This window comes from Pelophylax lessonae, assembly GCF_965119305.1.
Source record: "Pelophylax lessonae genome assembly, chromosome: 12".
NCBI classification, from domain to species: Eukaryota; Metazoa; Chordata; class Amphibia; order Anura; family Ranidae; genus Pelophylax; species Pelophylax lessonae.
This window is the reverse complement of record NC_138779.1, coordinates 100128375-100153600: the sequence shown is the minus strand read 5'-3', so window position 1 is coordinate 100153600 and position 25226 is coordinate 100128375. Positions and strand designations below refer to the sequence as shown.

The following is a 25226-nucleotide window of genomic DNA, read 5'->3' as shown; positions in this document are numbered from 1 at the left end:
TAAGTGGTTAAAAATGCCTATAAACGAAAATGCTTATAAAACGTTTTTGCTGCATTTAGATGCGTTTGCACGCTGTTACAAGTATTTAGCGTTTCAATTGCCTATAAACTTCCGCCCTGAACGCATCAAAAAAATGCCTCTAAACGACTATAAAAAAAACTCAGTGTACATGGACAGATAAGATAACAGAGGAGAGCTCAGGGGCTGCCAAAAAAAAAAACCCTCACTGCTCCTAAACGTCCGTTTATCAGCAGCAGCGTACATGAGGCCTAACAAGGGAGAAAGTGCGGTGCCACCAAACATATACTGCAGCAGGTCGGCAGGTTCCCGTATCTGTACGTCACTTCCTGGGAGCACTCGTGGGGCACACACTCGCACATTTGCCAGAGGGGAAGCTGATTTGTGGGTCCGGCAGCCCCTTGTCTCCCCCTGGAGACAAAACGGCGGTCTGCCGTTGTAAACACGGCAGATGGCTGTTCTCTCAGCAATCAACACAGGGATCCTGTGTTCCTCCTATTTAGGAACACAAGTCCCTGTGTTCATTCCATAAGTACATCCCCCACAGAGTTAGAAAGCACCCCCTAGGGACACATTTAACCCTTTGATCGCCCCTGGTGTTAACCCCTTCCCTGCCAGTGTCTTTAGTACAGTAACAGTGCATATTTTTAGCACTGATTAATGTAGTATTGTCACTGGTCCCCCCCAAAAATGTCAAAAATGTAAGTTAGGTGTCCGATCTGTCCGCTGGCTGTCGCAGTCCCACTAAAAATCGCTGATCGCCACCATTACTAGTAAAAAATAAATAAAAATGACATAAATCTTTCCTCTAGTTTGTAGACACGATAACTTTTGCGCACACCAATCAAAATAGTGGGATATTTTTTTTTACCAAAAATGTGTAGCAGAATACATATTGGGCTAAAATTATGAAAAATTTGATTTTACATTTTTTTATTGGTAATTTTCTACAGCAGAAAGTAAAAAATATTGTTTTCTTTCTGATTTGTCGCTGTTTTGCATTGCCCCAAAATGGTTCAGGACCCTTTTTTTCCCCCGCACCTAAATCGCATTGCATGGGTATTCACACCTATGTGATGTGATTCTGGCCATCGCACTGCACTTTGCGATCTGTTTTTGGGTGTCGTTAATCTAACATCAACACCCGCAGCAGATTACATGGATGCCGTGCAATTGCCGAGCAGTGCGATGCGATGCAGGGAAACGCAGCAGATCTTGTGCGTTTCCCACATCAAATCAGTGTGAACCAGGGCTTATTAAGCAAATATTTTTGTTTATCTAAAGAACTGGTTCTTAGCACAGCTGAGCAATCGGAGGCTCCGTTCACATATTGGCATCCCAGATCGTGGGCAGAATTGCTGCGATTCTGCCTTCGATTCCAAATCACTGCAAAACGCAGGATGCCCGCACGCTTTCCGTCACTTCCAATGGCACCCCAAACGGGGTGCAATTTTTCTGCAATTATTGCCTGATGAATCGCAGGAAAAAACGCGCAAACAGAATCGCGGGATGCCTGTCGCCCCAAAATAAGTTATTTTTTTGGGGCGACAGGCATCCCACGATTCTATTTGCGCGATTTGTTGGCCGACAATCGCGGCAAAATCGCGCCGTGTTTGAGGTGTCATTGAAAGTGACAGAAATCTCGTGGGCGTCCCATGATTTGCCATGATTCGGGATGCCAATATGTGAACGTGGCCTAAATCTTGTAATTAGTTGCAGTGTATGCAGCTCTTGGTTTAGGTGAATGTCAGATGGGTGATTTCTGTATACGGTTTGGTATGCCAATAGTTAAAGTCACTCTGTCACTGCCTACAAACATTGCTGAAACTCAGTCACTAGTGAAGGAGCAGAAACTGACTGACAAATTGTGCAACGCTGTTTAGAGAAACCTCCAATCACATTAAAGGCCTAGGGATGAACTTTGGGTTCGAGTTGACCATGAGATCAACCCTAGTCCAAGCTGTTCACTGAACAAACAAATCCATAAGCCGCTCCCTGCTGAATGATATTTAACCACTTCCCTACTGGGCACTTTCACCCCCTTCCTGACCAGGCTGATTTCCAGCTTTCAGTGCTGTCGCACTGTGAGTGACAATTGCGTGGTCATGCAGCACTGTACCCATATGGCATTTTTATTATTTGTTTTTTTTTTTTTTGTTTTTTTTTTATACAGATGGAGCTTTCTTTTGTTGGTATTTAATCACCACTGGGTTTTTTGTTTTTTGCTAAGCAAATGAAAAAAGCCCGAAAATGTTGAAATAAAACTTTTTCTTTATTTCTGTTATAACATTTTGCAAATAAATAATTTTCTCTCATCTTCACTGATGTGCGCTGATGAAAATGCACTGATGTGCACTGATGAGGCTGCACCGATGTGCACTCATGGGCACTGATGAGGCTGCACTGATGGTCACTGATGAGGCTGCACTGATGTGCACTTATGGGCACTGATGAGGCTGCACTGATGTGCACTTATGGGCACTGATGAGGCTGCACTAATGGGCACTGATGAGGCTGCACTAATGGGCACTGATGTGCACTGATGAGGCGGCACTGATCATAAGTGCCCTGATTATCAGTGTAAATGTGCGCTACAACAGGTTAGTTAGTTATCAGCTTTCCTTTCCTCACGCAGCCCTTTCCTCCCCTATTGAAAGCACTGAGGAAAGGAAATGCTGATAACCAGCATTTGTTTACATGGGATCAGCTGTGATTGGACAATGGGATAAGCTGTCATGGGACAATGGGATGAGATGCCATGGGACAATGGGATCAGCTATGATGGAACAATGGGATCAGCTGTGATGGGATCCAGCTGATCACATGGTAAAGGGCTGCTGCGATTGTCCCTTTACCTAAATCCATGATAAAGGGACAACGCCTAATGCGCATCCTTTCAATAGACATCCTTTCAAAACTGTACATCTGCGCTGCAGTCATTTTTCAGGAATAGTGTGGTCGGCAAGTGGTTAAAAAAATAATTTTTTTTTACATTGGTACATGCCCCATATGGCAGTTCCAAGCTGTTATGAGATTTTTTACCAAAAGCTTGCAAATTGGCCTTGACATATATGTTTGGGATTCATGGATTTAAGGCTGTGTTCACAGATCCTCACTAACAGGAAACTGTAGTTTGGGGAACAGTCAAACTTGGTGTCTATATAGTAAATGCTTAGGTTACCTTAACAAGAATAATGATTTTCCATTACGCTTCCAAGTTAAATGTGATCGGGAGACAATGAGAGATGCCCAAAAAAAGGAAGTAGAGGTTAACATTTAGGCAAGTCTTGGCAATGTTGCAAGATCTGTGGGTTACCAATCAAATCAGACTGGTTTGGAAATGGTACTGGCTGGATCCTGCAGCATGTGTCTGAATAGGACTCAGAGAATCTCCCATATCTCCATGTGTTTGGGTACTTTATACCATTAGTGACAAGTCAGTGGCTCAATGACTGTACCAGATTCACTCTGCAATTCACAGCTAGCCAGTCTGAATTACTAAGGACTCTGATCCACCAGATGACCTGTGCTATGCCAGTATCTCAGAGTCAGTCTGTGTTACACCTAATCATTTTGGGACATACTGGTTATAACCAATTTAATTTAACAAATGCATACTTTCCTAGTTCTGGAACAGGCTACGGCAGGCTTTATTAACATGTCTAATAACAACTTTGGCTTCTGGGCACTGTGTATTTCAGAACACTGTGCAGCGACCTGTGGGCACTTGCCTTCAGATACTCAGCTTAGTTATCATAGGCGTGCGCACAGGGTGTGCCGGGTGTGCCTGGGCACACCCTAATCACCTAGGGCACATTAGCATTATCGCTCTGTTTGCCAGTGAGGAGATGGGAAAGATCTCCCTCGGACCTGCTCTGCTCTATTTCACTTTGCCAGCAGGGAGAGTAATGTATCGGGGCCATGTACATGTAGGCAAACACATGCATGTGTATTTAAACTTTGGGGTGCACACCCTAATGCAATAGGCTGCGCACACCTATGTTAGTTATACTACTTTACTTTAATCTAAAGACCAGACAGTTTATACAAAATAACTTTTCTCTGAAGTAAATATATTTTTTTGTGTTCCTGTTAAAGATAAAATTAAATCTGAACTCCAAGAATTAGATCTACAAGGTAACCCCTCTCCCCCCTGCACTACAAGGATTGAATGCTCCTTTATTCTAGGGTTGGGGTCTCCAAACTTTCTAAAGAAAGGGCCAGTTTACTGTCCTTCTGGGTTTAGGGGGGCCATACAGTGCCCAGTGGTAATAATAATAATACCTGATCCATGATATTAGGGGGAGAAATAGTTGGTGTCAGTGGGTGTAATAGTGACCCAATTGTGTTGTCCGTGGAAGCAATTATGACCCATCAGTGGTGTCAGTGGAAGGAATAGGGCCACATTGTTGGTGTCAGTGACTGGAATTATGCCCTATTGTTTGTGACAATGGCAGGAATAATGCTTCAAGGGCCAGCTAAAGACCAGGGCCGCAGTTTAGAGACCACTGGTCTTAGGAAGAGCGTTAAGTGGCAATACCTTATTCCCAGCTCCAGCGGGCTCCCTTATTCCATGTGAGCGGACCAGTGCTCCCGCCTCTCTAACGTGCTCTTGGATGAGGTCCCATGCTTGCTTCCTACATGTACAATTCAGGGTTAATAGCCCTGCATTGTACATGAAGATGTTGAGGGATTGCCCACAGGCCTGGGCTTTGGGTAGAGGGATAGGATAAATAGTACACCTTATCCCTGCAGTCCTAAATGAAATGAGCGTTTAAACCCTTGCAGTGTGGGGAGGAGGGGTAAGAGTAGGTTTTCTAATTTCTGGAGTTCAGCTTTAAAGCCAACAGTGAAACTTGAAAACTTAAAGGAAAATGAGGGAGAAAAAAAAGTTTTGGGTCAAATAAACTTTGAAACTATTGTGACAAATGATTCCTAAAGCACTTCTGGTTAGCTAAAGAGAAACATGTTGAAGCTCTTTGCTTTAAGCTACAGTTTGTTGAATTGCAACTTCAGACAGAGCCCTCTAATATGGATGAGCCACTGCTAAAGAGTTATCATGTTGTTTAATGTTCTTCTTCCATCAAAGAAGCAAACTAAGAGGCTTAAAAATCATGAAAATTAGCTCAATGCTCCACCTAGTGGCTCAAATGCAGAAAACACAACATTATGCTATATATTTCATATTACCTGACTAAGAAAAGAATTCTTAGTTTCATTTTCATTTGCCAGGAAAGAAAGCAAAGCCCTGTGTAAGATAAAAGTAACTATATTTGTAGCTCACACAGAGCTATAGACTCTGTTGTGCTGCTTGGCCCAGCACTATCACATGGGTGAGTCATGCTCTTCCACATTTGGAAGTCCAGGATATTTCTTTCAGTACCTAGGGCTGAGCAGAGCAATGCAAGTGTGAAGTAAATATTCTACAATATAGGGGATGGGGGGGGGGGGTAATAGAAAACCTGTTGCCTTGCCCTAAATTACTTTTCATATATCTGCCATTAAATGTGATCTTCTGGTTTCCCTGCTACCAAGGATCCTCATCTTCTGGCCCTGCATCTGAATGTAGGTTTACTAGGGTACGTTTCACCCTTTCTCAAGCATACTAGAGAATGATGGGAAGGCTGCATGGTACAAAATTCTATAAAAGGTCCAGCCCCGGTAAAAGGTCCCAGTGTTGGTGACACACCCCCATCTTTCAAAGAAGTGCTGGAGATGCCGCAAAGAGCCAGGCACACTCCTTCATAGTTTTTGGCTATGCTCTCCGCTACATCAGTTTTGGATGGGAATTAAAAATGTATTTTTCCAATTGACATCGGTAGATCTTGGCACAGAACGCCTGCGATACTTGTGACACATTAATCCAGCACCTTTACACTGCTATAAAAATTTACTGACTGTCCATATGTTGAACCCGTGCTTGTATTCCTGACCTTTGGAAGAAAACCTCTGAGCTGACATTAACTTACTGGTTTGCTAGACTGAATGAAATCAGATCTATGGACTGCCTGACAGCTACGCTCTATAATAGGAAAGATACATTTAGGGACACCTGGCTGCCATGAACCGCCTATATGTGTTCTCCTCAGTACCTTGACTCAGTATCTGGAATTGGGAACCATGTACAGTGGCCAGCTGGGACCTGAATTCGGATGTTCTCATTCCACAAGAGCTGGTCTACCGGGGGAGGTGGTTTGGGGAGTGGAAGTTGATGGAAGTAGAGAATTTTTTCCTTATCTGCCCCTTCCCTCATCTCTTTCCCTCTTTTAGGGTCCATGTACACGGGACGCTGGAAATGGCCGTTTAGGAGCAGTTGGGCGTTTTTTTCAGAAGCCCCTGAACCCATCTACATTTTATCTTATCTGTCCATGTACACCAGGTCGTTTACAGTCATTTGCAGGCAGTTGCGTTCAGGGACTGTTTTTAGAACGCAATTATTTGCGTTCGAACGTGTGTTTCCCGGCGTTTCAAACGCACAAACGCGTCCGAACGCGTCTGAACGCGTCCGTACGCGATGACCCGCGTTTAGCGTTTGTGTTTTTCCATTTTAAAGGGGAATAATTTTTTTGACCTCTAGGAACGCTTCTAAACGCAAACGCCCGCAAACGCTGCTAAACGCCCGCTAAACGCGGGTACAAACGCGACCGAACGTACATTTCAAACGTCCTAAAAATTCCAGCATTCAAAGGGACTTTTAACAACGTCCCGTGTACATGGAGCCTTATCCTTTATATTTTTTTTCTTTTTCTTGGCCTAGCTGTATGACACCATAGTCAACACAAAATCGATTCCAACTAATTTCCGGACTTGCATTTCCCGAGTTCCCATTTACTTCCCTCTTTATTCCCGATACACTAGGCTAGGGATTAAAGATGAACATAAGTTATAAGGTATTCAGTGTGCTGACCGATATATCTACCTTCCTTTAGTTCCAAGACTGGAGGAGATGTTCCAGACCACTAACAGCATGAGACATCTGTTAAACTTTTTTGGAGACCTGCGTAGTATCACGGGTTGCATCCCCCCAGACTATACTGCATTTTGTTTTGTTTTATGGTCTCTTATCCTACTTTTCAGGAGGTCACTACTCTTGTGTGTGCTGATCTCTTGAGACAGTAATGTGAACTTGTTATCTTGTAATCTGCCGTCCAACTTGGAATATGTTCTGCAAGTGCACAATGTATTAAATTAAGAAAAAAAAAAAAACGTACAGCCCTACCTAGAACCGAGACACTTCTGACAGCAACACATTTGCAATGCATCCTGCATACCTGCATAGCAATAGCAATTAAAAAAAAAAGAATTGTTGCCTGGAATTGTTCTGTAATATTACAATAAAGTGGTTGTCAACCTCAGACATGAAATATGAACAAAGCATATCTTTCTATAGTGTGTGCTTGTCTCAATCCAAAACGTTGACTGTCATTTCTGTCTGCTGCCTTGTTCCTCTGCTATCAGAGTCATTTCTGACACCAAAAGAAAAATAGTGACGGGGAGGGTGCTTCAGCTGATTGACAGCCTCAGCTCTGGTTCTGTGTGAAGGCAGTGTGTCCCCTCTCACCAATCAGCTCTCAGAGCTCTCCTCACTTTCAGAGCTGAGCGATCCTGTGTAAATTCTACACTTTAACCACTTGCCGACCGCCGCACGACTATCTACTGTGACGGTCAGCCCCGTACAGGCGGTCAGCCTTGCCGGAGGCGCGCTCCCACCCCCGCTCGTTCCCTGACATGTCCGCGCGTGTGACCGGCGGACCCGATGTTCGTCGGTCACTCGCGATCTCCCGATGCAGAGGGAGAAAGGCAGGCGGCTGATGTAAACAAAGCCGCCTGTCATTCTCCCTGATCTAACTGCAGAGATCATACGATCCTGCTATGTAGGATGGTATGTCTCTGTGGTTACATCACTAGCCACACCCCTTTACAGTTAGAAGCATGCCCCTAGGGACACACTTAACCCCTGCATCACCAATAAAGTTAACCCCTTCCCTGCCAGTGTCATTTTTACTGTAACAGTGCATATGTATAGCACTGATTACTGTAGTAATGTCACTGGTACCCCCAAAAATGTAAAAAATGTCAGTCAAGGGTCCGATCTGTCCGCCGAAATGTCGCAGTCCCGCAAAAAAAAAAAAAAAAAAAAAATCGCATATCACCGCCATTACTCGTTAAAAAAAAAAAAAAACAATAAAAAATGACAAAAATCTTTACCTTAGTTAGTAAACGCAATAACTTTTGTGCAAACCAATCAAAATACGCTTATTGTGATTTTTTTTACCAAACATATTTAGCAGAAAACAAATTGGCCTATAATGTTAAAAAATTTTGATTTTTACATTTTTTTGGGGGGGAATTTCATATAAAAAAATTTGAAAAATATTGTTATTTTTTCAAAATTGTCGCTCTTTTTTTGTTTATAGCGCAAAAAGTAAAAAAAAAAAAAAAAAGAAATTGCACAGGTGATCAAATGCCACCAAAAGAAAGCTCTGTTTGTGGGAAAAAAAGGACATCAATTTAATTTGGGTACAGCGTCACACGACCGCGCAATTGTCCGTTAAATTCACGCAGTGCCGAATCGCAAAATAGGCCCTGGTCTTTGAGCAGCCAAATCCTCCGGGGCTTAAGTGGTTAAATAGAGAGAATGGAGGAATCTTACGCTGCCAGCTATTGTACTCTGATCCCCGCTGTCAGGATACCCGAACAGTGACTGCATCAGATTGCCAGTCATTGTTCAGCCATTTTCTTTTTTTTTTGCTGGGCTCCTTTGATTTCTCAAATTGACGTTTGTAGAGCCGGGTGTTTTTATTTTAGCAGGTTTACAGGAATCAGCCCAAATGGGAGCAGTGTTTGGCCAACTTTCAGATGGCTATGCACAGGAGGATTTCTTGCTGGGTTAGTGAGATAGCTTCCCATCCCCAAACAATGTACCGCGGAGGTATACCACAATCACGGTTCCCCTTTTCCACTTAAAAGAGAGCAGTTGACTTTTGGCTGCAATGCGATTTATGAACATCTCTCCATGGAACAGTCAGGTTCGAAAAGTGGTAACATTCATTCATTGAGATCCCATGTTGGGTTGATTAAATACTAGCCCTTCTGCTGGCATTGTGCAGCCAGCTCCCAAGAGGTCTGCTGGAGCTGAAACTAGGACTTTAATTAGGCTCCTTTCACACGGCCGCTCCGTGTGAGAGCTCCGCTGCGGGACTTTTTTTTTCTTTTTTTCACGGAGCGGATGACATTTGTGTCATCCGCTCCGTGTGCCCGCATATCATCCCGTCCGTTTGCGGATGATATGCGGACATAATGTAAGTCTATGGCATTGCGGATGTCAGCGGATGACACCGCTGACATCCGATTTTCCTTCCTTTCCGTTTTTTACACCGATGAAAAAATAGGGTTTTGTTCAGTTCCAAAAAACGGAACAGAACTGAAAGGAGGAAAATCGGATGTCAGCGGATGGTATTCCGCTGACATCCGCAGTGCCATTGACTTACATTATGTCCGCAAATCATCCGCAAAAAAATAGGATGATTTGCGGACAAGCGGAGCGGCCGTGTGAAAGAGTCCTTAAAGAGGAAGTAAACCCTCCTCAGGAAGTTGTACCTATAGGTAAGCCTATGTTAAGGCTTACCTATAGGTACTGTAAATATCTCCTAAACATGTACCGTTTAGGCGATATTTACATTTGATGCAGCCAGTGACGTCACTGGCGCATGCGCTCTGAAGGAACGGCAGATCGTGCCGTTCCTTCAGAGCCCTGTGCCGTGACCGTCGGCTCCCGCGCGCGTGCGCGGGAGTGACGTCACCGCGGCTCCGGCCAATCAGATGGCCGGATGCCGCGATCCCGGAAGACGGGCGACTGTACATGTCGCCCGTCATAGAGGTAAGAGAGCGGCGCGGCGAGGGCTCGTTCTAAGGTAAGTATTTGATAATAAGCTAGTATGCGATGCATACTAGCTCATTATGTCTTTATCTTTCAGGATGTAAAGAAAAAAAAAAAAAATTAACGGTTTACAACCTCTTTAATGTCCTCCTGCAACAAGAACCTGACAACTAAGGCCCCTTTCACCCATACCGTCCGTTCAGTTCATCAGTTCAGTCACGTCAAATGTATCAGTCATATTCATCCATTTTTCATCCGTTTTTTATCCATTTTTCGTCAGTTTTTCGTCAGTTGTCATCCGTTTTTCGTCAGTTGTTATCCGTTTTTTATCCGTTGTCCTCCGTTTTTCATCCGTTGTCCTCCGTTTTCATCCGTTGACATTTTTTCATCCGTTGACATCTGTTTTTCATCCGTTGACATCTGTTTTTCGTCCGATCCGTTTTTTTGACGGATGAAAAATAGGGCATTCATCCGTTCAAAAAAAACGGACATTGACGGAAGCGGATGAAAACGGATGTTAACGGATGATCATCCGTTGTGGTCTGTTTTTACATAGAGATACACCGATGTCCGTTTTTCATCCGTCAACGGATGGATGAAAAACGGACAAACGGACAGCATGTGTGAAAGGGGCCTAAAGGGATAAAATAAAGTCATAGCTGACTTTTTATTGCAGCGATTTTTCTTCACTTCCTGCTACCCTAACATAACAGGAAATGAGGTGAAATCTCCCTAGTCGGGGCACAGAAAGTTATTAAAGTCTTACACTTTTTTGTCACAAAAAATAAATAAAACTGAGGTTCAGCTTTTCTTTATGAACATTATCAGGCTTCATGTAAACTTGCAATAAAGGCATAGAGGGAGAAACCTGAAAGCACTTCCGTACTCAGCAGCCTCTTTGTTAGGCAAATGACTCACGCCTCATGCCCCGCGGAACAAGAATTGAGATGAGGATTGCGATCTTTAAACATTCAGGGAAAAATAAAACTAGGGAGGGCAGGTGTTGTACAGGGAGAGCCCTAGTACATTGAAACCTGACGCTGCTCAGGAAATGATGGAAAGCAAATCTGCTGAACCATTGCTGGACTCTGACACCTAGTGCCGGTAGGGCGCCTTACAAATATACATACTTCCATTCCTTTTTTATGACATAATCTCCTGACTTGACGAGTACATCTGTCAGCGCACAGGACTTTCTACCTGCCTTCTCCCACAGGTGAGCAGATGGTCTAGGAGCAAGAGAGCTGCAACGTTTTCCTTGTAGATCCCACAGGTAAGGAGCATGATCCGTACCGTATAATCTTCTAGAACTGATCCTTGATTAGCATCTCCAGTATTTTCAGTGCAATCAGAGAGAGGATCTGATCAAACTGTACTGTTTGCTGATATCGTTGGTCTGGTTTATGAGCAATTCAGTTGGTACTGTTTTTTTTTTTATGACTTCAAATGCTGTGACTTCCCCAGGGCTTTTCCAGTCCCTAGTCTTTAATTAGGGAGAAGGTAGAATTCATTCCCATGTGGGCTGAAAGGTTATGCGTCTCCATGGAAAGCATACAGTAGTTGGTCTGAGACATTTGTTGTAGCAGTGTATTTCGCCTTATGAATACGTAGAATTAGGACTGTAGGATTGCCAGCATTTTAGGTTTGTGGTTTTCATTCAGGTTTTTCAACAAGTTTCATCACACGTAGCTCAATACAATAAAACATGTAACAGCGTAATGGTACCTAGTTTAGTAACATTGTATGGTCAGCCGCTTGTGCCTTAGAGCCGGTTCACATTAGCGCGACTTGTCAGCCTGACAAGTCGCGCTCCCTCGCGGTCCATTGACCGCTACAGGACCCATTCTAATAGGAGCGACACAAGTCGCTCCGACTTAGAAAAAGGGTCCTGTACTATTTCGGGGCGACCTCGGAGCGACTTGCATAGACTTCCATTATGTGAAGTCCCTGAAAGTCGCTCCGAAGTCGTGGTGCAATGTAATGCACAAGTCGCCCCCGAAGTAGTAAGGAGTCGTGTCGCCTTAGTGTGAACCGGCTCTTAAAGTGATTGTAAAGTCTTGTTTTTTTTTAAATAACAAACATGTTAGGCCCCTTTCACACTGGCTTTCTGATCAGGTCCGCCTGTCAGTTTTTCAGGCGGACCTGATCGGATGCTCCATTAACCTCTATGGAGCAGCGGATGTCAGCGGAGACATGTCAGCTGACACCCGCTGCTATCCGATCCGATCCTGTTCATGAAACCTGGATGGATGGAAACCCTGTTTTCCATCCGTCTGGAGGATCGGATGAAAATGGACAGGCGGTTCGGTTTCATCCGATCTCCCATAGAAGAGAGCAGGGTCTGACAGCTCTGTCTCTGCAAAGTAAGCGGAGATGGACCTGTCATCCACCTGCTCAGCGGGGATCGGCGGATTGATCCCCGCTGAGCAAAACTGAGTCTGCCGAGCACACCGCTCGTGTGAAAGGATCCTATACTTACCTTCTCTGTACAAATGGTTTTGCACACAGTGGCCCAAATCCCCCTCTTCTCGGGTCCCTCTTCTGGGCTCCTGGTCCCTCCCTTCTTTTGAGTGCTCCCACAGCAAGCAGCTTGCTATGGGGGTGTTCTGCCGAAAACTCCAACGCGCAAATATTTCCAACCACGTCACTTCCAGGGACACCCCAGCAGCAACAATTGTGAATTGATGAGTTGGTGTTTTCACAGAACACCAGCAGCGTATACACAACGGTACACAATGATGAGTGGACATTGTTAGTCCGCCTGCTAGTACCCAACAACTTGGCCGCCTCCAAGGTGGCAACAACTTTTTTTTTCCTCCTTACCCGGCGTTCTTTTAAAACAGCCAACTTGTCGCGTACCGTAGTGTAAACGTAGCCGGTGTTCTGTGAAAACAGCCAACTCGTCAAAATCTCCAATTATTACTGCTGGAAGTGACGTGGTTAGAGATTTTGGCAAGTTTTTGGCAGAACAGGCACCCGAGCCAAGTTACAGCCCTGTGTGTCCATTCAGACATGGAGCCATGACCTGGCTCCATCTCCTCTCTCCCCAAATTGGAAGACAGAGTTTGATTGACAGCAGTGGGAGCCAATCGTGCAGCTCTGCTGTCTCAGCCAATTAGGAGGGGTGTCCCAGGCAGCTGGTGTTCTGTGAAAACAGCCAACTTGTCAAAATCTCCAATTATCACTGCTGGAAGTGACGTGGTTAGAGATTTTGGCAAGTTTTCGGCAGAACAGGCACCCGAGCCAAGTCACAGCTCCCTGTGTCCATTCAGACATGGAGCCACGAGCTGGCTCCATCTCCTCTCTCCCCTAATTGGATGACAGAGTTTGGTTGACAGCAGTGGGAGCCAATCGCGCTGGTCTATAAAACACTTATTTTGTATATTTTATTTATTTCAAATATTACTTATTTTATTTTAAAAACAACTTAGATAAATAAATAAATAGCTTATATTGCTGAGTTTATATTATTTGACATTGAGAGCAAAAAAAGAAAGTTTTGGGTTTATTCTGTCGCTGAACTTTATCTGAAAATGATGGACATGGCAACATCACAGAGACGCTGACTTAGCAACTGTCGCTGAGCTCATGGCCCTGACCATGACTATGCTTTTGTATTACTTGTCTGTTTGCCTGTCACTGCACCCATAGAAGACTTTTCTAGAATGTGTGTGTAGCGTAGAAAGCGCCTTATGTTATTGAGTGAAGTACTTGCTTACATAAAATATATAGCAGGGTGTCCTCATTCACATCTTGCCTCAAGGCCCAGAAATGTTTAGTTTCTGTTCTAAGGACAAGTTTTGATATCCTGGGACTGGATATCACAGGGAGTGGCAGATATCCTTGGAAAAGAGAGTCAGCCGTGGAAGCGACATGTTGACTCAGGTTGCAACAAGCATGGGGAAAGCAGGGTACTGTGCATTCTCTCAGTATGCTGACATGATAAAAAGTTCCAGTAACACAAGATATGTGTTCCCATAACTGTGCAAAATTAAAAAAAATAAATAAAAATGTTTAAATCTCCCCTCTGGTCAGGGCCCCCATTCCCCAAATAAGCCCCTCACTCCCTTTTTAACTTTCCATTGTCAGCCCAACAGTGGGGTTCTCATGGTGGCCCCTGTAGAAAAATTATGATGTCACAGCAAGGGGCAACAAGAAGACTGCAGCCGGATCACCGGTCCCTACTAGCAAGAGGAGTTGAGGGCCACATGAGGGCATCTCCTAGATTGTAAGCTCTAAAGAGCAGGGCCCTCTGATTCCTCCTGTATTGGAATGGATTGTAACTGTACTGTCTACCCTCATGTTGTAAAGCACTGTACAAACTGTTGGGGCTGTATAAATCCTGTAAATTATCAAAAATTATATTATTAATAATATTTCAAGTAAGATAAAGAGGAGCTCCAGGCCCCCCACTCCCCCCCCCCCCAAAAAAAATGAGAAGTTAGCAGCTGCTGACTGACTTTTAGTATTAGGGCACTTACCTATCCAGGCATCCAGCGGTGTCCTCATCCGATCTGATTCTTCAGTCAGCTATTGGGTCACCATCCTGACTAAGGGAAACTGGCAGAGAAGCCTTTTGGCTTTCCAGCCGGATTCCTACTGTGCACTTGCAAAGCGCGCTGCACTTTGTTAATAGGCTTCAGTTTTCTGGGACCTGTGAAGTGTCCCAAGAGGCTACGGGGGAGGGGATAGAACTTCTGGGTCAGTTCGCCTTGACAAACTTAGGGGGAAAGTGGGAGCGGGTACCTGTGGGGGTGGGAGAGGCCGACAAGTGAAGCTGCCCCTTTTGGCTGGAGCCGTACTTTAAAGTGGAACTTAACTCCACAACACGTAAGTTGGCCATAGATGAATCAAAAAAAGGACGGTTCAACAGGGATAGGCCAAATTTTGAGCAATCTACAACTAAAGCTACCCATTCGAGCGATCTAGGAGCCAACTGTTCTTGAATGGACTTGTTGGAAAATGTTGCTTCGGTCAATGCTGCAGCCAATCGGCTACTGAACTGATCAGTGTATTCTGATGGCAGGGGAGTCCCCACGCAGCGGGGAGGATTCCCTCATCCACCTCAGATGTGTGGATGGGTGAATTGGTTTGTTTCTTTCTGATCAGTTGGCTGGCTGATAAAAAAACAATCAATCTACGGCCAGCTTTACCGTCACTTCTGACACCTTTGACATCACATCTGACATCTTTGAGGACCCTCCCTGGCATTGACATCTTTTCCCTGATTGCGCCAGGTGTCAAGTATTGTAACATTTTGATTGGCTGGCAGGGGATTAGGTAGCTTCTGAGCATGCATTGGAGTTCATTCATTCCGACGCTAAGGCACGGTGCCATGAACGTACCCTGAGCTGTGCATTCTAAAAGCTGCAAACAGGCAGGTAAGTTTGCTTTACTACAGAAGAGACATAGCAGATAACTTCTGCAATTAAAAGGGAAGTATAGCCAAAGCTTTCTTGGCTCTACCTCTCCTATGGATCACAGGAGTAAAGTTTGTTCGTCACAGAACCGGTCCAAGCTCTGAATAGATCCCGACCATATAGTTGAGATCCATCCAGAAACCTGGACTGGCACCTGGCTCAGTCTCTTAGCGATCTCAACCCCTCCACAGTCCAGCGCTCCAGTGAGCTGGAGACTGACCGTCCCACCTTTCTGCTCAGAGCGGAGGGGAAGAACTGAGTGATCATTGTGTTTGGTCACTTAGTTATCACTGCAGAGCCTGCGGGGGATCGATGCTGCAACCAGGCGACCTAAGATCGATGCTGCAACCAGGTCAGTGAGTTTAATCTTTTTTTTTTTTTTTTTGCAAAGCCCATACTTCTTTTTTAAGAGCCGCCCTGCATGCTTTTCTTTTTTTCTACACTTTAGTTCCACATTAAAAAGGTGATTATGAGAACTTTGTAATTGAATGGATGGGAATGATAGGTTGTTTATATTTTTGCCTGGAGATGGACTTTAATATTTTTATAGGGGGCAATACCAAGAGAGATTTACAGTATCCCACAAACGTAAGTACACCCCTCACATTTTTGTAAGTATTTTATTATATCTTTTCATGTGACAACATTGAAGAAATGACACTTTGTTACAATGTAAAGTAGTGAGTGTACAGCTTGTATAGCAGTGTATATTTGCCGTCCCCTCAAAATAACTCAACACACAGCCATTAATGTCTAAACCGCTGGCAACAAAAGTGAGTACACCCCTAAGTGAAAATGTCCAAATTTGGCCCAATTAGCCATTTTCCCTCCCCAGTGTCATGTGACTCAGTGTTACAAGGTCTAAATGGGGAGCAGGTGTGTTCAATTTGGTGTTATCATTCTCACTCTCTCATACTGGTCACTGGAAGTTCAACATGGCAGCTCATGGCAAAGAACTCTATGTAGAGCAACAATTCTTTTTTTCAGATCCTCATAAAGATGGCCTAGACTGTAAGATTGCCAAGACCCTGAAACAGAGCTGCAGCACAGTGGCCACAACCATACAGCCATTTAACAGGACAGGTTCCACTCAGAACAGGCCTCGCCATGGTCGACCAAAGAAGTTGAGTGAACCAGTTCAGCCTCATATCCAGCGGTTGTTATTTGGAAATAGACGTATGAGTGCTGCCATCATTGCTGCAGAGGTTGAAGGGGTGGGAAGGTCAGCCTGTCAGTGCTCAGACCAAACGCCGCACACTGCATCAAATTGGTCTGCATGGCTGTCGTCCCAGAAAGAAGCCCCTTCTAAAGATAATCCACAAGAAAGCCCGCAAACAGTTTGCTGAAGACAAGCAGACTAAGGACATGGATTACTGGAACCAAATCCTGTGGTCTGATGAGAGCAAGATAAACTTATTTGGTTCAGATGGTGTCAAGCGTGTGTGGTGGAAACCAGGTAAGGAGTACAAAGACAAGTGTGTCTTGCCTACAGTCAGTGGTGGTGGGAGTGCCATGGTCTGGGGCTGCATGAGTGGTGCCAGCACTGGGGAGCTACAGTTCATTGAGGGAACCATGAATGCCAACATTTACTGTGACATACTGAAGCAGAGCATCATGATCCCCTCCCTTCAGAGACTGGGCCACAGGGCAGTATTCCAACATTATAACGACCCCAAACACACCTCCAAGACGACCACTGCCTTGCTAAAGACGCTGAGGGTAAAGGTGATGGACTGGCCAAGCATGTCTCCAGACCTAAACCCTATTGAGCATCCTCAAGCGGAAGGTGGAGGAGTGCAAGGTCTCTAACATCCACCAGGTCTGTGATGTCGTCATGGATGAGTGGAAGAGGACTTCAGTGGCAACCTGTGAAGCTCTGGTGAACTCCATGTCCAAGAGGGTTAAGACAGTGCTGGAAAATAATGGTGGCCACACAAAATATTGTTACTTTGGGCCCAATTTGGACATTTCCATTTGGGGGTGTACTCTTGTTGCCAGTGGTTTAGACATTAATGGCTGTGTGTTGAGTTATTTTGAGGGGACAGCAAATTTACACTGTTATACAAGCTGTACACTCACTACTTTACATTGTAGCAAAGTGTAATTTCCTCAGTGTTTTCACATGAAAAGATATAATAAAATATTTACAAAAAATGAGAGGGGTGTACTCACTTTTGTGAGATACTGTATATTTAAAGCTGAACTCCTGGCAAATATAAAAGACACTAATTAATACTGCCTTTTATTTATTATTATTATTTTTTTTTTAATGCAAACTGTAAGTACTTGAAGTTGAAGTGGCTGTACAGCAGAGCTCAGAGAGGGAGAGGGAGAGGGAGAGGGAGAAGCAGCAAGGAACCAATCAGTTGTGCTGCAGTGCAAGGATCATGCTAATAGGAGGAAAAAACAGAGTAACAGAAAAATTGACTCATCAGTCTGCTGCTTCTCCTTTCACTGTCCAGTCACTGGCTATAACAAAGCGATTTTTGAAGAAGTTGTACCTTTTATTAATTAAAAGCAGGATATGTGATGTGTCTTAACTCTGTTTATTCTGCAACCTCTTCTTAACCACTTAAGCCCCGGAAGATTTTACCCCCTTCCTGACCAGGGCCTATTTTGCGATTCGGCACTGCGTGACTTTAACGGACAATTGCGCGGTCGTGCGACGCTGTATCCAAATGAAATTGATGTCCTTTTTTTTCCCACAAACAGAGCTTTCTTTTGGTGGTATTTGATCACCTGTGCGATTTTTTGATCATGCGCTATAAACAAAAAAAGAGCAACAATTTTGCAAAAATAACAATATTTTTCACATTTTTTTATATGAAATTCCCCCCCAAAAAAAATGTAAAAATCTAAATTTTTTAACATTTTCGGCCAATTTGTTTTATGCTACATATGTTTCGTTAAAGATAAAATCGCGTATTTTGATTGGTTTGCGCAAAAGTTATTTCGTTTACTAACAAAGGGAAAGATTTTTGTCATTTTTGTTGTTTTTTTTTTTTTTAACGCGTAATGGCGGCGATCTGCAATTTTTTTTGCAGTACTGCGACATTGCGGCGGACAGATCGGACCCTTGACTGACATTTTTGACACTTTTGGGGTTACCAGTGACATTACTACAGTAATCAGTGCTATACATATGCACTGTTACTATAAAATTACACTGGCAGTGAAGGGGTTAACTTTTTTGAGAGGGAGGGGTTATGTGTGTCCCTAGGGGCGTGATTCTAACTGTGATTGGCTGTGGCTTGAGGTGTAGGAACAGTGATCAACGGTCCTACATAGTAGAACCGTATGATCACTGTTTCTACACAGGGGAGAACTGACAGGCGGCTTGTTTACATTAGCCGCCTGCCTTTCTACCTCTGCACCGCCGATCGCCGAGTGACCGGCGGACATCGGGTCCGCCGGTCACACGCGCGGGGGGGGGGGGGTCCGGGGGCACGCGCTCACTCCCTAGACCCTCACAGGCTAGCGACATAGCCCTACGTCGCTCTGCCTGTGAGGGGCTGACCGCCGACGTAAATAGTAGTGCGGCAGTCGGCAAGTGGTTAAATAAAGAAATTAAAAAAAAAAAAAAAAGCAGGATATGAGCTCCAGACAAGTGATTGTACCTAGACTAAGAGAAGGAATCCAAACAAATGATTCATCGGTCTGGTACAGACAGGAAGAAGCGTTTCCTCTCTCTTCTTTCCCCCAGGTATTAAGCATTTTTACTAAACCCAGGAGCCTGCATTCACTATATCTGGTCTCCCACAGTACACAGAACATGGAAATGCAATTATTTTAGTACTATAAAAATCCTGTATAATAATAATAATAAATATAAACTTCTAAATACCTTTTCCCATCAGCAGTATAAAGCTCCTGTCTTCTATCAGTGTCTGGTTAAAGCTTTTAGGCGGAGATTTCGTTCTACTCTGACTATTCTATGAGGCTTCAGGATCCTTGGCCCTCTGTCTGGACAGAGCTGATCACATGCACCCTCCCAAGAAAAAAAAAACTCTCTAGCAATACACACCAAATTAAGCGTGTGCAGAGTGACACCAAAGGTTCTGTCATATCAGGAGATGGACTGGGGACAGTGGAAGAAGGGGAGGATCAGAGAAGACAGGATCAATCCCTTTTACACAATGCACAGGATTAACCCCTTAGGTTCCACAGTGAGTATAACAAGCTTGCTATACTGCATATACTGACAGATTTTACTGTTGTGGGTTTAATAACGCTTTAAAGCAGAAATCCAGATTTTCTTCCCCAAAACAACAGATGCATAGTGCATGAAAATTAATTACATTCCCACTGTCAGTTTCTTTGTATCTTACCTCATTTAGCTGTATACAGCAAGTTTCTGTGTCTGTGATGTCACTCCTCCTTCTGCCTAAATTTCAAAGTTCTCTGACTTCCTGTTTCCCTGCTTTGTCAGTCCCAATACTACATGTCCCATGATCCTTTGAGTCGCTGTCGTTTTTTGGGGCGGGCTTTGGGGGTCACTTGTACCAGATGTGGGAGGAGATGTGGGTGGGTCTAAGGGTTACTGTGGGTGTTTCTGGGCCTTCATGTGAGTGGTGATTGGGGGGAAGATTGGAATTGTTAACTGTTAATAATCACTTTGGACAGAGTAAGGGAGAGTTTTAACCCCTGACAGAATCGCAGTGATTCTACCATGATCTGCTACGCCCACATGTGAACGTAGCCTAAGGCCGCGGCCGTTTATTACTGGTTTAAACAACAAATAAATAAACATATCAAAATATTGTAACATCTCAAACAACCCAGTCATAACAACTCAGGTTGTGCAAACCACATATCATATTTAACAATTTCATCCACTAAATGCACATATTATAACATTGTCCGCCTCAGCAATGCAGAGTAACCTTACCACATAATAATTTGGCCGCGACAAACCAAGGGGAGGGAGGGGAACACTGAGATCAAAAATTTTCTGAAAAGCTTGAGCCCTATAGCCTTGGATGCCTGCTAAAATAGTACTAAAGGCTGGTTCTGTTGGGCTTTTCAGGCGGGAAAAAAGAGCGGGAAGGACCCCCATTTTCATTTTTAACCACTTAAGCCCCTGGAAGATTTTACCCCCTTCCTGACCAGGGGGTATTTTGCGATTCGGCACTGCAAGAATTTAACGGACAATTGCGCAGTCGTGCGATGCTGTACCTAAACTAATTTGACGTCCTTTTTTTTCCCACAAACAGAGCTTTCTTTTGGTAGTATTTGATCACCTGTGCGACTTTTTGATCATGCGCTATAATCAAAAAAAGAGCGACAATTTTGCAAAAATAACAATATTTTTCACATTTTGTTTTATATGAAATTCCCCCCCAAAAAAATGTAAAAATAAAAATTAAAATTTTTGGCCAATTTGTTTTCTGCTACCTATGTTTGGTAAAAAAAAAATCACAATAAGCATATTTTGATTGGTTTGCTCAAAAGGTATTGCGTTTACTAACTAAGGGAAAGATTTTTGTAATTTTTGTTGTTTTTTTTTTTTAATGAGTAATGGCGGGACTGCGACATTGCGGCAGACAGATCGGACCCTCTACTGACATTTTTGACACTTTTGGGGGTACCAGTGACATTACTACAGTAATCAGTGCTATACATATGCACTGTTACTTTAAAAATGACACTGGCAGGGAAGGGGTTAACTTTATTGGAGAGGGAGGGGTTAAGTGTGTCCCTAGGGGCGTGCTTCTAACTGTGCAGGGATGTGGCTGTGTGTGTAACAGCACAGATCAACGGTCCTACATAGCAGAACCATTATATCAGTGCTATTACACAGGGAAGAATGACAGGTGGCTTTGTTTACATTAGCCGCCTGCCTTTCTCCCTTCACAGCGGACGATCGCGAGTGACCGGCGGACATCGGGTCCGCCGGTCACACGCACGGAGGTGTCCGTGAACAAGCCGAGACGGGAGCGTGCCACTGGCGGCGCGCGCTCGCCCGCTATTAGCTCCCAGGCTAGTGACGTACCGGTACGTCACTTTGCCTGGCCGGGGCTGACCGCCGCAGTATATGTACTTGCGGCGGTCGGCAACCGGTTAAATATAGAGATATACCTCAACTCCCCAGATACCTGGCCTAAACTCCCTAGATACTGAAAAAAGCGGGAATTTTGAGCAGGAAGAGGAGTCAAAAGGTCAAGTTAACCTCTGTCTCAGAATAGATATATTACTACCAAACCTATATCTAATCTATTTGAATAATTAAAGCTAATTGCTCCCCTTCCGCTGTCCCATAAGGAAAGGGGGGGGCTAAAGGCTCCTCTTTTCCCACATTCCCTCTCCAATCTATCCAAAAAAAGGAAGACGTTTTGCCTTTAGTTATAGTTTACTATAGATTAGTAGAATTGTGTCTCAACCTTTTCATTTTAGCAATATTGGGTTTGATTTTCTAATCATTAGTGGGGTCAAGTCCACATTTATTTTCAAAATCAAAGAAGCAGGATGGAAAATTTCTCTCAAATGAACAAAGTGCGTTCACCGCATTCACTCCAATATTTAATGATAAAAGCAAATGTTTATGAAGTACTTTCCAATTACATTCCCCATGGCATTGAATGTACTGAAGTGAATTTTTGTATGACTGTCCATATAAACGTTCGTGTGCAAATCAACTAGTGTATGGTCACTTTTACAGAAATCATACAGCTGGCCATACATAGTTAGTTGTTTATCCCCCACAGTTATTACCTTTTGTATCACTTGCCCTCCCTTTTAGATTGTATTCCCTAATGAGCAGGGACATCTGATTCCTCCTGTATTGAATTGTATTGTAACTGTACTGTCTGCCCTCATGTTGTAAAGCGCTGCGAAAACAGTTGGCGCTATATAAATCCTGTATAATATTTATAATTATAATTGACCAGTGGGCTTAAAAAAAAAAAAAAAAAAAGATTCCCCTTATTTGTGTGGCTGTAGGAATTCTACCCCCCCCCCTGCTGGGACAGTGTATTCTGACAGCACAACCTACTTCTCTCAGAATACACTGAATGAGTGGCTGCAGCTGCTGATCAATGGAACATTTTCCAAAATATCCCTTCAAAAGAAGTAAATTAAATAATCAATTTCTTTGAAGAGGGGGAGCCCGCACACACAGCTCCCAACTGTCCCTAATTTCAAGGGACTGTCCATGATTTTGAACAAAGTCCCTCTGTCCTGCTTTCCTCCTCATTTGTCCCTCATGCACTATTTATCTTTCAAAAAGTGTTTCCCAATACTAAACCTTTCATCTAATTGCTAAATTGCTGCATTTCTAAATTTTAACCGGTTGCCGACCGCCGCACGACTATTTACTGCGGTGGTTAGCCCCGGCCAGGCAAAGTGACGTATATATACGTCACTAGCCTGGGAGCCAATAGCCGAACGAGTCCGCGCGTGTGACCGGTGGACCCGATGTCTGCCAGGCACTCACGATCGTCCGACATGAAGGGAGAAAGGCAGGCGGCTAATATAAACAAGCCGCCTGTCATTCTCCCCTGTGTATGAATAGTGATCATACGGTTCTACTATGTAGGACCGTTGATCACTGTTCCTACACCTCAAGCCACAGCCAATCACAGTTAGAATCAGTCAATCAATCCCTAGGAACACACATAACCCCTCCCTCTCAAAAAAAAGTTAACCCCTTCACTGCCAGTGTAATTTTACAGTAACAGTGCATATATATAGCACTGATTACTGTAGAAATGTCACTGGTAACCCCAAAAGTGTCAAAAATGTCAGTCAAGGGTCCGATCTGTCCGCCGCAATGTCGCAGTCCCACAAAAAAAAAAAAAAAAAAAACGCAGATCGCCACCATTACGCTTTAAAAAAAAAAAAAACAACAAAAATCTTTCCCTTTGTTAGTAAACGCAATAACTTTTGCGCAAACCAATAAAAATACGCTTTTTGCGATTTTTATTTTACCAAACATATGGTAAAAAAAAAAAAAATTGGCCTAAAATGTTAAAAAAATTTTGATTTTTACTTTTTTTGGGGGGGGGGGGGGAATTTCATATAAAAAAAAATGTGAAAAATATTGTTATTTTTGCAAAATTGACGCTCTTTTTTTTTTTATAGTGCAAAAAGTAAAAAACGCACAGGTGATCAAATACCACCAAAAGAAAGCTCTGTTTGTGGGAATAAAAGGACATCAAATTCGTTTAGGTACAGCATTGCACAACCGCGCAATTGTCCATTAAAGTCACGCAGTGCCGAATCGCAAAATAGGCCCTGGTCAGGAAGGGGGCAAAATCTTCCGGGGCTTAAGTGGTTAAAAACTAGTATAAAGGAATAGTAGTGGGAAAAAATAAAACACTTGTGGGTTAACCTAATACTTGTTTTGTATAATTCTTCTTTAAGGGGGCATGGCATGGGGTGTGTCCTATGCCTGCATACTTTTGCTAATAGCTCTCCCTCATTCCCATCTCAAAAAGTTGGGAGGTATGCCACACTGTGTATGGCCATCTTAACACTGAGGCACGTCACAATGTGAGAGCAGTAGGGGGCTGATCTGTGTAAATCAAAATGTATACACAGCTCAGAACAAAAAAGGCTAAAATAGACAGGGTCAGTGGAGTCTGTAGAAGTCCAGCAGACTTTAGATCATCATCTGTACCACGCAGAACAACAGCCAGATCAAAAGACTGTCAGAGGTCAACATCCGACACCCCGTTTTAGGATGCAACTGAGTTTCTCCTACCAAAAAGACTGGCACAAGAAATAATAAGCGTCACTAGGTAACAGCCACTCACAGCCAGCAGAGAACTCTCTTTATATCCTTTTTTTATGTAATATACACAATGCATTTATACATAAATAAATGAATAATAAATTATTAAATAAATTATCAATAATGTTATTAAAGTGGTTCTAAAGCCAAGACGTTTTTTACTTCAATGCATTCTCTTCATTAAGGTTTAAAATGTCCAAGTAGCAGTATTGCCCCCTCACCACCTATAATACTTACCTGAGTCCCCACTTGATCCAGTGCTTTGCCTATCTTCAGCGGATCTCTCCTCTCTCCCATTTCTCACTGACTTTGCTGAGGCAGCAGGAGCCATTAGCTCTTGCTGCGGTCAATCAAATCCTGAGAGCAGGGGGTGGGGCTGAGCCACATTGTGTGTCTATGGATGTACACAGCCCAGCTTGGGAGCGAGCCCTCACATCTGCCATCATAGCAAGCACATGGAAGGACAAATCTGCAATGTTGACTGTTGAATTCTGACAGCTGGCACTCGCAGCTGTCAAACTACTCGGACAGTGCCTGCATCTGATTGGATACAGGTTCTGTTCAGCCAAGAATTTTCTGCCATGCTCCTTCTACAAAAGTCAATTAGAAAAATGGTTGGTGGAGCGACATAGCCACTTACAGAACAAATTTCAACAGATTTAAACTCTCTGCCCCTCCCCTCATCTCTTCTCTATCAGACATCTTGCATTCCTTAAAAAAATAATAAAAATACAAGACAAGCTATGAGTGGTGGAATTACTTTACTGAAAAAATAGTTGATGCGTGGAACAGACCTCCAGCAGAGGTAGTAATCAGTCAACAGTAAGTATAATCATACTTGGGAAAACATAGATTTATACTCAGACAAAAACAACAAAAAAAAAGACTAAGAAAAAAACAAAAGCATCAAAAAAGGGGCAGGCTTTATAAAGCGTTAGGTTCTCTTCTGCCGTCACTTGTCAATGTTTCTAGGGTGATCATTGTGGTACAATCCTTCATTATCCATGTTCTAGGTTCATCTTACACAAAAGGGTGGAAAAACAGGTGTGGCACAAATACAAGAAGCTCTGTAGTAATACGGAACCTATTGTATGTATATATTATATATATATATATATATATATATATATATATATATATATATATATATATAGTAGCGCAACTAAACTTTACTGCT

General features: G+C 43.5%; 1 protein-coding gene across 5 annotated transcripts in view; it reads left to right on the top strand.

The window, feature by feature from the left end:
- LOC309568641 (galactoside alpha-(1,2)-fucosyltransferase 2-like) overlaps positions 1 to 25226 on the top strand; it is a 348880-nt gene that overhangs the window by 265889 nt on the left and 57765 nt on the right. The window contains exon 1 of one of the 5 annotated variants that reach the window (XM_082274368.1): positions 10889 to 11171. The exons of the other annotated variants lie outside the window; for them this stretch is intronic. The gene's annotated coding sequence lies outside the window, so the exon portion shown is untranslated. Of the gene's footprint in view, positions 1 to 10888; positions 11172 to 25226 lie in introns of those variants that run through there. 5 annotated transcript variants of the gene reach the window in all.